Raw genomic sequence first — 14,486 nt, 5'->3', positions numbered from 1 at the left:
TTGCTAAGACTGGTTGAAAGAAACGTATTACATTACTTAAACGACCTGTAGTTAAGTCACATTTGAGGTGTTGTTCTTTGTATATACAGTCTATGGTTTGTACTTGGAAGTCAATTCATGACAGCTTCTGGCAGACAACACCAATTTGAATACAAGTTTTAAAATAGTAACAGTAACATTTGGAATAATGTAAGCTCACAACTCAACAAAATATATAATGAATGTATACTTCATTATTCTGACAACTATTTATTATAGTTTCTTAGACACATTATGAGAGGATTTTATCATAAAGGGCTACAACAAATCTGTCTATCGCACATTTGATTGATTTATCAAATAATCACCTATAACAGCCTGCAGTTTGAAGGAATAGTCAAATCACACATTTTATTGTGGCTAATAATCCTTATCAGAGTCACCTTCATTCGTCCCACAGAGGGGACATTTACATTTGTTACAGCAAGTAAAGAGCCAAAGATAGCTTGATGATTCATTAAGAAGCATGCATACAAATGTTTAAAGATAAAAGTAATATTTATAAAATGCACATCGAGTAACAGTTTTGAGAAATAGCAGCCAGGTGAAAGTATTAAAGGTGGAAGTATACAGTGTATTGCACACACAGGCTATAGAGATGGCACAATATCCACTAATGGACTCATTGGTTAGTTGTGTTTCACCTGTATTGGTGTTACTATGCTGATAGTCTGTTGAATAACTCTGAAGTGTATTCACGTACTCATGTTTATAGCACATACATCTGTTTACAGTCCACATATTTATATATTATTACAATAAGTAGTACTGTATTCCACTGTACAGTATTTCATTTTACATTCAGTTTTATCTTATGCTATTTAACATGTTCTCAGTTTACAGAATCCTGCATTCGACTTGCACCACTTTTTTAATCGTTTATTTGGCAGGGACAATGCACAGTGATGAACACTTAAAACATTAAAATGTGTCAAGCGTAACAGTGCCAGATTTAGCTTTGAGCTCATTTCCATCCGCAGTCCCTCACATAAAACATTTAAGAAGTTTACATTTTAGAAACATAGCAAAAACAAAATACATGATATGCAAAAGGTTCAAAAGAGCAAGTGCAGCATATACAAGTATTCTGCGTCTCTTGCACTGTTTACTTCCTTATTTCTGTTTATGTGTTAGGTATATTGTACGTCACACTGTTGGAGGAGCTTGGGATTTAACATTGCCAACAACAGCTGCATATGAAAATGAAGCCTTTAAATCTTTGAATATAACCTCTGGTTTGTTTTTAAGAGAAATTTACAAAATGCTCATAATGAACCATGATTGTAACCACTAACTATATAAAAAAATTGCAGTTACCTACAGCTTTAACAAACACCAGTGTTATCAATGTTTTTCATTTACAAGATGCCGCTTTGTTACCATGCAGACTTAACATGGCCTGGAGTTTTAACTGCTACTGTACACGGCAATAAGGTGCAAGCAGCAGGCCGCCCTCCTGCGGTGCAAACACATCACCAGCCTCTGCATTCATTATGTGAAATGGTGCAACTAAAGGGAATTGATCCACAAGTAAATACAATGGTGGTGAAATGTGAGAGAACGGTATTTGCTTTTAATTGGCTGCTGCAAAGCAACCACCGTCTGTAATGAAGGAAGCAGTGGGGGATAAAACACAACACCGCCAACTGCACCTATTACCCTCACTGTTACACAGAAGAGCTCCATACTCCACTTCACGTGAGACAATTAAAAAAAACATATCTGTGACTTACTTTTTAAATTATTTGATTTGTTTTACCCTGGTTGAAAGTTAATATTTGTACTTGTTTAGCTTTAACTGTAATCTTTGTTGGATCATACATGATTTAATAATCAGAGCACAAAAAATAAGAACATTAAAACATTATATTTTAAAGAATGTGAAACTAGATGTTACTAACATAACATTTACATTTTTATGGGAAATGTTTTACTGTATATCACTCTTCTAAGATTGCAAGTTTGTAATTGGTGACATTACATACATTTTAAGCATGCCTTATGGATAATATCAATTAAATGTTGCGTAGGAGTCAAACCGACATGCTGGGCAGTGGATATGTGGCCTTTGATTAAAAAGCAGCAACAACAAACATTCAAACTAAAATAAACAGCATCCCATTTGTCGTAGAATAGAACCAGCACACCTGGAGTTTGTACCAATACATTTTTTTGACTGTACATGTACGAAAAAAGTACTGGTACAAAGAGTGAATGCTGAAAATGCAAAAGGAATTTTATTTGCCTTTAAAATGTTTTTTTGTGTGTTTATGTTTGATTTAGAAACTATCCAAAAGTATTTCGATAAGATTACAATTTGACTTTGTAATCTGATGTATTTTGTTACTAATGACAACAACAGCTATGTAATTTGTACTCAGTTACTGATTACATTTCACAGCAATCTGACTGTAGCACTAGCGGCACTCAGCCACCAGAGGGAGCTCTGTCCTCAGCTAAACAATTTCACTGCCTCATTTTATTTACTTCCTTTATAATGAACTCCGGAAATACCCTTTAATGTATATCTTAGAATAAAACAGCAACCTATCTGTCTTTTTCATCACAATGATGCTTAATGATCACGAGTAAATACATATTTTAGACTATTTGTTATAATTTGTTTCTGATATTAACTGTGAAATGTTCATTTTTAACTTTGCCGAGGCCTCATAGTGAGGAGACAAACAGCCGCCGCCTGATGTCCTCTTCAGGTCACTTGTGATCCCCAGAGATGTAGTGGTGGAACCTCTCCTGCTGCATGCTGGGTAAAATCCTTGTGGATGTCAGCATGTCTGGCAGAAGGTGTAACGTTATATCCTCCCAAATATTGTGTTAACGCCTAATGCAGTTAGTCAGCAGCATATGCTGTTGTGCATAATGACAAATCGCACCCATGCAGATGTGAGCAGCCTTTTCTGTGCAGGTGTAAAACAAGCAGAGGTTAAAGTACAAGCTGAATGTCAAAGGGATGTAGATGGGAATGTATTTGCAAAAACTGTGATTGTCCAGTACACATGCAGATTTGTATGTGGATACGTGTATGCAATGTAGATATGACAACATGTCCAGTATTGGTACTAAGTGTATCTTTTGAAAAGTATTGTACTTATGAACTGTCTTTAATGCTGTTGGGATGTTGGACTATGCTCTGTAGCGGGCATTCAGTATCTGCCTTGAGTTCTTGTTTTACGGTGGTTGTTATTTTCCTCGTTTCTTTTGTATGGTGTTTTTATTGTGAGTGTAAGGTATTGATTTCAATTAAATCCTCCTTATCTATATAACCCAGAACAATTTGCACAACAGCTAATTTCCACAATTATAGTGTATATATTACCCAATGTATATGTTTCTGTTTCTATATTATATGTCTATATAGTTCTGTTGCAGGGTGAAACTGTCTAATGTAGAGTATTCAAATTGTCATTTTATGTAAATATGCTTATATTAGCTGTTTATGTTGATCTTTTATCAGATGTGTATCTTATTCTATCTTTTAAATATTTTTTACTGAATGCTTGACAAGATTGCTGCAGCGACAAAAGAAAATTCAGAATTTTGGATGAATATAGAATCTATCTATCTCACTATAATCAACCTAAAATGAGCCTCAAGCTTCATCTGGGACAATTTATGTATTGTGTATTGTCCCTGCTAAATGAACAATAAGATAAATAAATGACCAGCCCCTCAGAGTCCCACAGGACACAATAGATCAGGATAATTCAAACAGACAGCACTCGTCAAACAATTGATTATTGGACTGATATCCATCACTGTGTACGTTTATGTGCTTGGGTGTTAATGGACAGATTGGACTTCTAACGGTGGCCCAATGAATGTGTTATGGCAGTATATTCCCAAATAAAGTAAACAAACAAGCGGTGCATTTTGTGTGAAATGTTCAGATTTTGGCTCGGGCTGCTAAAAAGAGCAAACATCAAGTTTGGCTCCTGACACCGACTGACAGTCAAACGGCTCTCCTGGTGCTGAACATAAACCTTTTAATTACTGCAAACATGCTTGATGAGTTTGAAGCTTGATTACTTGGCCTTCATTAGTCAGATTGTGAGCTATAGTGACTCCCAGAGGCACAATTTTGCATCTCGAAACACTGCCAGCCTCTGTGTTTAGCAATTACATTTACCCTACAGTACACCCAAACAGGTGTGCGCGCCCCAAATACACCCCCACACACACCCACGCACGAACAGGATCAGGTTTGTACACTCATACTTTTTATTATCACTTTGAACAAGCAGGACTGTATGTAGACATTTCAGGCTGTGTTTTTAATTCTGACTAAAAGAAAACACTGATAAAATGTGCTTAGTGTGCTGAGTCCTACATTGTTGCCTGTCATAATGATTTTGTGTTTACTGTGCCATCTTGGATTTGTTTTTCCATCGGGGCGGCCGGTGCTTGTCACTACAGCGAAGAGGGAGCGTTCTGCCTCAGGCCACGACGCGCTGATAACGAATGTTCAGCTCATTGGAAAAATAAAGCGTGTCTGAATTATGTGCTCAGGAATCTGTCCGTTGTTTGGGTGTGTGAGTCAGACGAGGACGTTCAGTTTGCAAGGCAGTCAGTCACTTCCTGCGTTTTTCTGCTGACGCCAGGCCGCCGTTAGGCTAATGCAGGTGGAAGGTATTGTTGATAGGCTCTTTGTGCTTTATACTGCATGTTGAGCTTTAACACACTGTCCGGCAGCAGCAGCCTTGCCGCTATTTTTAGACGGGTACAGCTGCTCCTTAGCACCCACCCTTAAACCAGCCATTCACCAGAGATTTATGGCACGGGCCCATGAGAAACAGCTGTAGTGTCTTGCCACTTGCTTGTGTAAAGAGTGCGAACTGTGGTTTAATAAGAATTGTATTTAATTTGTTTATGCGTATACACAACAGCTGACGGCAGTATTACATGTGGCTATCAGTGAGTGGGATGCCTCACGCAATCCAACGTTTTAAAACCACAAGATTGGAGCGTCCGGTGCTGCAGCAATGAGTCAGGCTCTGGTCACAAACGCCACCTGGGTCCAACACAAGTTCAACACTTGTGGCGAGCTGCTCCCCCACAGCACCATGTGTCCCTGCATGTTAGCTCAGCATTCTGTACGTGCGCATCTGAAAAACAACATTTTAGTTTGTTCCTGACGAAGGTGACGCTGCGTTTGCTCACGCGACCCCGGAGAGGACGGAGGAAAGATTCCTGGGACTTTGTGTTTTGTTCAAAACTCAGATGTGCCCTTTTGTTAATGACTGTTCCCCTGATACTGTATCTACAGTGCAGCTCACAGCCTCGTCACATGATTACAGTTGTGTAAATTGGCCGGAAGCTTCTATGGAGCTACGGCAGAGAAATTGGCCTGGTGGTGGTAACCTTTATAAGAGTGTGTGTGTGTTGGGGATGGGCGCTAAATAAGCAGCTCCCACAGCCTCACTGTAGCAACTAAGCTTAAGTTTAGCTTATCACTGTCAGTTTGTTGTCTCCGTTATTCAAAAGGACACCTTATCAGTCGGGCCGACTCGTATTTAGCCTTCCCCGCTGTGAGCTCCACACAATGATGTTCTACATTGTTCCACATTAGCTCTGGTGTCTATTTCAGCAGCTCTCTATCCATTTATTGATGCATGTCTTCCATTGATCCAGGCATTGATTTGCCATGCAATCCATTATCCATCTGTCTGTTTCAGCTGGCTTTTAAATGATCCGTCAGATTGAGCTATTAAGGGGAGTAGTGGTGAAGTCCAAAGGTTGGTGATACATTCAGGGAAGGATGGTGCTCTGAGTGTGTGTGTCTGAGTGTGTGTTTGGGGGTCGGGTAAAGGTATTGTCAGCTATTTATAGGTATTCAATCATTTTAAATGAACACAGTTTTGGTATTGGTGTGGATCTCATAAGTATAATTGATCATAGAGTAAAATTATCAAGTGCAACACAACATTTGTGGGATTAGATAATTACCAAATTATTGGCAATAACCAAAACTCTGTGTTTAACATTTGGGAAGATTGCTTCTTTGTTAAATATGTCTGTTAAGTATTAAGAAACAGCCAAGGAACAGTTAGCTTAGCTAGGTTTAGCATAAAGATAGGGCTTAGTTTGGTCCAAAGTGGAACAATATAATTACCAACCCTTAAACAACTCATTAATTAACACCTTCTAGATTGTTCTTTTAATCTGTACACACATTGAATAATTAAAACAACAATGTGTAGTCTAACATGATGCTACATGCTGAAACTAGCTTATGGCTAAGGGGATTGAGTTAGCTACAGCTATGCTAATTATCTCATAGTTTCATACTAAACAGAGAGATACGAGAGAACAATAAAGGTGTTTGAATATTTCAACATTTTAAATAGTCCTCAATGTTTTGAAGAAATTCTACGGACCTGAAACTTATGAAAACTTTCAGATATCAATTGGATAAACTAAAAAAACTGCTTGGTCATCAAGCTAAAAAAAAACGGTCTGTTTGTCTTCGTTTACGAAAAGTTTACATTTTCAAGGTTTTTACCTGACAACAGCAATATTTAGGAAAAATACTTCCTTTATGCATTCTACCTTTACGTTTCTGGGAATTTATTTCACAGGGATTCTCTTTTATACAGTAACGTAGGCTCAAATGTTTGATGTTTTGTACTTTTCTGTATTATCCAGGTTTTCCAGGGTAACGCTTTAATCTTCCTGTGAGGACACACTTTGAGGAAACAAAGAAAATGCCACCAGCCATGTGGGGGGCTAAAATGTGGGGGATTCCAGATTGAGATGCAAGATGGATTCATATATATTCATGAATTCAGTCAGAAAAGTCAAACGGAAGCAGTATGATAATCTCGCAGTAATTGCATTTTTCCCTCCAACTGTTTTTGGCAGACTCGAGCGCCACATCCATAGACGTGCGACGGGCAGAGCAAGAGTGTTACGGCGCTGAACAGTGGATACACTCTGACCCCGTACGGAAGGCCAGTCAATCCACCGCGGGGTCAAGTGGTGGTTATGCCAAATCCATCGGATTCATGGGTAATGGGATGGCTATCATTACTCTTTAGATAGTCAATTATATGTTTAATTAAACAAGTGAGATATCAGATAATTGAACTATTGACTGGTCTTTCCGAGTCACATTTGTCTTCTGATTCAGGGAGGGGGGAAATGCAGAAAATCATATCAAATTAGTTCGGAGGTATGAGATTGTGATGATCCAGTCCTTTTTTTTCTTTCTAGACAGATGTCCTGACCTCTGACAGAAGAACTTTTTCTGGTTTAATTTTCTGACAGTGCACTCTTTCTCACCCATGCCTCAGGAAATGCCCCCACAAAAAAAACTTCCAAAGGGCCATATTTCAAACTATCAAGCTGTTTTTTTCATACATGTCAGTCTGCTGGATACATGTCAGCAGCCGTCGGGAAAGTGCTGACATCGCTGCCCTCCTGTCCAGCAGCCCCGCTCCCTCTGTGTGAACTTGGATTTAGCTCAAGGGTATAGCCACCCTGCTAATGTGATGTAGCTCCGAGAAGGAAACAAATTGGCCTGACGTCTCATACACTGCCTTGTCTTGATTGTGTGATGGCTTCTACTGCTAATGTGTTACGATGGGTAGACCTGCACGGGGAGGGAGACGGGTTTTGTGTGTGTGTGTGTTCGAGAGAGAGAGAGAGAGAGAGAGAGAGAAAAAGAGCGAGCGAGCGAGGGAGGGAGGGGGGAAGTGAGGGAGGATGGGGGAAGGGCCTCAGTCTGCAAGATCAGCACAAGTGGAATTGCATTGATTCAGTTAACTGCAGAGTTGGAGCGTGATGTGGAATTCTGTTTATCAAGGGTGGAGTTTACACGATAGGCTCCATTTTGATCTTATTTTCTACATCGCATTCATAATCAGTCCCTGCTCCCTTTTTTACTTTCAGCCATAAGATGTAAGCTCATTATTAAACATATAACTGAGCCCCACCTTGAGTTTGACATGCTTTAATAAGATGAGCACATGTGTTTTTTTTTTTTTACTGAATTACTGTCTTGATTTAAATGGAAACACATTGTTTGATTCCTCAGTGTTTTTTGCACCAAATTCATCAAAAGGGAAATGCTTGCACAGCTCATGTTTCGATACTGGCAGATACACACTGTAAACAACATTATAATCCGCATTAATCTACAAGATATGATGCAAACATTTGACATCGTGTTCTGTAAATCACCAGGAAATATGCCGCATATTCCGAGTAAATACTGACTTGTGTTGTTATACTCAAGCGGAAAGCCACTGGCCCAGAAACGACATCTGCTGAATCTCCAGAAAAAAATGCTAAATAAACCTCAAACATTGTACTAATTATAGGGAATAGATTGCTGCTTTCTAATTGGCTGCTTATTATTAATAGGGAGTGTTTGAAAACACACAGACAATACTGTAGGCTATTGTTAGACAAAAGGTGATGAATTTACAAGACTAAAAATATAGAAGGCTTATTCTGAAAATGACTAAATCTTGATGAGATTGGCCAATATAATTTTACGACGTGCAGTCTGTCCATGTTTTTGGCATTCAGAGAGAGGATGCACGTATTGTAAATTAACGAGGCCCCCTTTAAAACATGCATTTAAAACGGGCATGTTGCAGTATATTTTATTTTCTCCTTTACCTCTCCTCCCTTCTCTTTCCTCTCCTCCGTCTAGCAGTAGGGAATTTGTCTCTAAGGGTTTATCATGACTGCCTCATATTTCCCCCCACCACCCCAGTTTGTCATTTTGCTGATCCAGACGCTTTTCCATATTTCAGTATTCTTATCATCCGCTGGCAGTAAGATGATCCATTTCACTTATTTCTTAGAAGTGTGACTGTAGCCCAAGTCAATATCTGCAGAATGAATTCAGTGAATCACCGAGGAGGGGCAGCTAGTTAGCGTCCGCGGAGGTGGTGGTGGTGGTGGTGGTGGTACTGGTGGCGCAGGACTGTTTTTTTTTTATACAGAGTCAGCAAGGGTAAAATGTCAAGCATTTCTTAGGGAAGCGGCTCCATAGGATTCCATTTGAAGCTTTAATCTTAATTGAGAGCATCGCACATTGATATTCCATAGGCCTCTTTGCCCTTCGCCTCTCAGCTACTTTCATTTAGAGGACAGCCGTACTGCACTAGAGCATGGGGATTGCTTTGTCAGACAGCCAAGAGGCCAAAGGCAAGGTCAACTCTCTTTGTAACGGTGGCTCGCTATGGAGTGAAAGGCATCCCCTCTTTGATGCCGTCAGTACTTTTGTAAAACATTTCTGAGTCTTCCTGAAGTGACGCCGAGTTTATTTTGACCTTATTTTGGGAAGAGATATTGCAGATAACTCATTTTGTAGTGCATCATATCAGGTACGCACCTTGACAAATTCCTGACTTGTGGATGTAAACACATTCCCCCCCACAGCTCAAGGCCAAACAAAATGATGATTTAATGCAATGTGGAGTAAAAGAAGACATTTGCATATCAGTCAGGCAGTCAGGGAGCAGTCAGGGAGAGTTCATTTAGGCAGCTGCGAATATTATTCAATTATGCTTGAGATTATCTGAAGTAATCGTTTGATCCTGAGTGTCGACTTCTCAAAGAAGGAAGATATTTGTGCCTCGCAATTTTGGCGTTGCGGAGCTCACAATGGGTGCAGTAGCGTCCCCTAATCCTCAAACAAAGGGGAAGGACTAACTGGCCCTGCAGATGCAGCGATAAGGCCCATGTCATCAAGTAAGGTGAGGAGAGGAGGAAGGTGCGGGACGGCAACGCTCTCGCCGCTCCTGTGGGAAGAGTCGTCATGCCACCTTTCCAGAGGTGATGAAAACAGATGGAAATAAAGACACACACACACACACGCACACACACACACACACACACACACACACACACACACACACACACACACACACACACACACACACACACACACACACACACAGAAACCGTTTACAGCTGAGTGCACAGCCCCTATCCGTGGGACTGAGGACCGAGCTCGCCTCCATTTCTCATGCTCCTGCCTCGGCCCGCTGCTGACACAGATATACTGTAAAGAGATAGCGGCACAGATAGGTATGCATGTGCATGTCAAAGTAGCCCCCGGGGGTAAGCCGCTCGGAAAACACAGGGAGTGAAGGGATAACATGGGATCCACCTGCCACACTTTCCTCATTAATCTCAAACATTTATGTGACACTATTTGGGAACTACGGCTCGAGATAAGAAGTCTTTGCTGCAAACACAAGTGTTTCTTCTGCTGATGAAACAATGAATCAGGATTAAGGGATTAGTCCTTCAAAGATGTGTTTTACTAGCACATATGAATAACAGGTTTCCTATGCACGGGGCTGTGGCTTCTGACAGATTTATCAGGTGATCGTGGTTTGATAAAGCTTCAGAGAGGCTGCTCCTATTTCAAAGTCTCCTCCTCGGATTCTGTGGGAAAGCCCGACGCTCCTGCTTTCCACTCCTTCCACCGATCAACCACAACAACAGCATTTACTAAACACCTCTGCTGCCTCAGACGAATCAACGCAGTTAGACTCCAGATCTATTCAGACAACAAAGCAGCTGAACTCCTCAGCGGGGCATTGGGAACGAATCATTAAAGGGAGGGTTCACTTTATCACGGATCAATTCAATCTATTGGAGCCAGGCAGTGATACTCCTTCCAATAACCTACTTTCTAACTTTTAAAGGGGACATGAAAGGATTGTTGAAAAGGCTTTTTTTCCCCGCTTTATGTCAAAGGTTGCTGTTTGACAATATCTGCTAATTTAGCAATACATTACACAATCAGGGTCTTTAGATATTTAGTCCTATTGATACTAGGAAACTCAAGGAGATTCATGTTTCTTTCTGGAAAGAGGATGCGCAGGGTCCACACATGAGTCAAAGCTGTTCCTCTCTGCGGGATTTAAATATAGCCCCGCTCGCCATTACTGCTGTCACTCACAGACTTATGGTGACCTTTTGACCTGGCCTGTACAAAAGAGACTTGAAACTGACATGAACACTCTGAAATGTTTTTCACCAGAGCAGCCACACAGAGGCAGAGACGCATTTGAAGCCTGGGTGTTATCAGCTTGATCGTGTGTCATGGTTTTGTTTTCACTCACACATGTCAGATATGTGCCTGATGTTTCATCAGAAGACGGGAGGCATGCTGACGGGGGGTTCCCACAACAATTGGACAGTTTGAACGGTTTTCAACACCTGATGTGCAGCCTGAGGTCAGAGTTGGTTGGGACATAGCTCAGAGGCCACCTACATGTGTTGTTTTTCAGGCCGGACATGTTGGTGCTGCAGACCAATGCTCAGCCACGTGTGGGCGGTGTGTTGCTTCACACTGTTCACTTTCTCTTCTCTCACAATGGACTGCTTTTTTGCAGTTTTTAACATTGGTGAAATCATCCAGTTACTTTTTGACTTTTGCAGACTATAAGGACTTGTAAAGTGAGTTAATAATCAGCTGTGTCTCACGATAATATTACAAATAATACAGTATAAAGCAATTCAGAACTGGATTGTCACTTTTTTACAGCAGCTTTGATCAATTATCGGACACTGTGGTAAAAACTATAACAGTTCAACACAAATTAAATAGAATTACATTTTGTACAGATATTAATGTACCTCAGAGGAAGAATCCTTCTGACTTTGGTGATTTTCATATTTTTCCTCATCTCCTTGCCACCATGAGGTTGACATTTGTTTGGTTTTGAAAGATATGTCTTAAGGGTTAAAGGATGGATTGTCATGTGACATTGTCCTCTCAGGGTGAAGTGTTAGTTAAACAAAGAGAGTCATTACAGTCATTATTATACTTGCTAAGTGTCAACATGTCATTATTGTCATTACTAGCATGATAGCATGCTGGTGTTAGCATTCAACTCAAAGCCTTGGTACAGCCTAATAGAGTCATGTATTGTATGGAACACATTGTTTTGATATAACAAGCCTTTTTATAAATTAAATCGATCAAATGTCAAGGGTTTAAAGATTAAGAGAATTTTCCTCCAAATTTGAAAACCCTTCCCAGCTCTATGAAGCCTTTAAAATCTTTAAGCTCTTTTTTTAATGTTTGAGGCATAAACTTACACTCTTACTTTTACTGTGTTGGTTCATTCTTGCTGCTCTCAGCTTTTTTCAACATGAAAAGCTCTGAATAAACAACGGCAGACACACTGTGATAATTAGTGAGCTCTACAGGGGCTGGGAAGAAGATTCCTTTCAACCTTTAGGCGAGCTAGCTAGCTGTTTTCTCCCGTTTCCAGTCTTTTGGTTAAGCTAAGCAAACTGGCTGCTGCTTGTCGGCTCCCAAAACACAACGCTACATCTATTTGGTTTTTATCCAAAGCGACTTACAGCCACTGTATTCTAATATAGTAGGTACAACCACTACAAATATACAGATATTGATTTTATTTTAGTGTAGTCTTAACAGATGAGATTTCAGTCTGCAACTGAAGATGTGTAGATTTTCTACCGTGCACCATTGTGGAGCCAAGAGAGCAAACAGTAGTGACCAAAAGGTACAATTAACCCTTTGAAAAGGTAATGTATCATCAGTGTTTTGTCTACAGTTGGTTTGTGATCCTCCTAAGTGGCCAAATAACAGTTTTGTAAGCAGGTTTGAATGAATATATGATATTGGTATTGTATAGCAGGTATAAGCATCTACTGTTTTTGTTAATTATTTGCATGTAACCATGAGAATTTTATTTCTGTTGGCAACAATCAAGATTTATGTGACTGGCATTAGGTTCAAAGGACATTTGGTTCACAAACTATCTATCTTAAATTCAGTGGGAAAACGTATCACACCCTCTATAAACGTTGTTGTTTACCCGTAACCTTTCATTTAATTCTTTTGAGAAGTAAGTGTTTCTTTTTTTTCTGCCGTTGAATCCCAGAACAAAGTACTTCCTGTATCTCGACCACAAAAAGAGCAAACAAGTACATGGGTTCACTTTGGTATAAAAGGCCGGCGTCCCCTTAAATAGACGCCTTATAAGCTCCATCGTGGCCAATCACACGCTTCTCTCCCTGACAGTCCGACCACAGCGCACAGATGGTTGTTACTCTGTTGTTGTAGCGGAGCCTCAACATCGTGCATGATGACAAAGATGGCCAAGAAATCAAAGAATGGGTGTGTGAACAACTTTTGTGCCAAAGACGTAGGGACAGATACTGCTGTGCTAAAATCCTCTTAAAGAAAAAAGATTATATGGCTTTAAGTTCAGCACAGTCCTTCTGAGAAACACGAGGGAAGAGTTACGACACAAGGGAGATGTTAACATGACACACTAGTGGGAGAACGACACACCCAATTCCAAGGAGGCCTGTGAGACTTTACCAGAACGTATGACAGATTCTCATGTCAGTGACACCCGCAGAAACTTATAAAGAAGGGTGTCGAATGGTACATGGGCAGTGACAGTTTTGATTTCAAACCCTTTCATATGTTCATGTCTACTTTTCTCAGTCTTTATGAGAGAATCTAAACTAACGGTGTGTCAAGAAAAATATCAGTTCACCAACTAAACTTGCTCAAGATAATAGTTTTTCTGCAGATACCTTCTTGCAGCTCCTGCTTTTTGAAAGCTCCTACAAGTAACCATGAGGACTTAATTATTACAATTGGGTCTAAAAAAAACGTCAACATATTCCCACCAAAACTTCTTCAAAAGTTATTAGTGCCAAACAAAGGTTAAGGTTAGTTTATTTACAAAGCACATTTTCACACACAAATCAATTCAAAGAGCTTTACATAGGCAACAACACATCAAACAATTAAAAACAAAATAATACGACACAAGGGAGATGTTAACATGAAACGAAGACCTACTTTGCTCTAAACATGTAGTCCTTTTTATGATTTAACTACTGTAAGTATACATAATATATACTTGTTGTTACATTTAGGAGTGCCTGGATTGCCTTCCTATGTATCCTGTTTTGTTCCAATCGCACCCGACACATCCTTCATCTATCGTTGAGAATACGGGGCAACCTGTTATCTGTGTTTCCTGATTTATCTCCTACATTTAAACCCACCAAAAAAACACGCTTTCCTCCTCTTTAGTTTCCTCAAAGTTAGCAAGAACTGTTTACTTTCTCATCCTCAGGGCTCTTCAGTCCCACCATTACTTTTTCCTGGATGCGAGTTTGTTATATACCAGAGACATCACACGGTCCCTGAGGCCTGGACCTGATTTCCAGGTTGTGTTAAACTCGCCAAGGCGCACATGCTGGCGTCTGAGCAGGAGCTGACCCTTAATCAGCGAAGCGCTTCCAACAGCAACAGAAAGCCACAATTATCTGCCCTATAGATAGGTAGGTTGTATACAAGGGGCCAGGGGCTGTGGAAAGGGAAGAGCCTGTCAGGGGAAAGGGGGAGGTGGGGGGAGAGCCTGAGCTAACCTCTGTGGCTCGTGTTTCTACTGTGCACTAAT

This window comes from Notothenia coriiceps, unplaced genomic scaffold (assembly GCF_000735185.1).
Source record: "Notothenia coriiceps isolate Sejong01 unplaced genomic scaffold, NC01 NC01_scaffold00009998, whole genome shotgun sequence".
NCBI lineage: Eukaryota > Metazoa > Chordata > Actinopteri > Perciformes > Nototheniidae > Notothenia > Notothenia coriiceps.
This window is presented reverse-complemented; position numbering follows the sequence as displayed.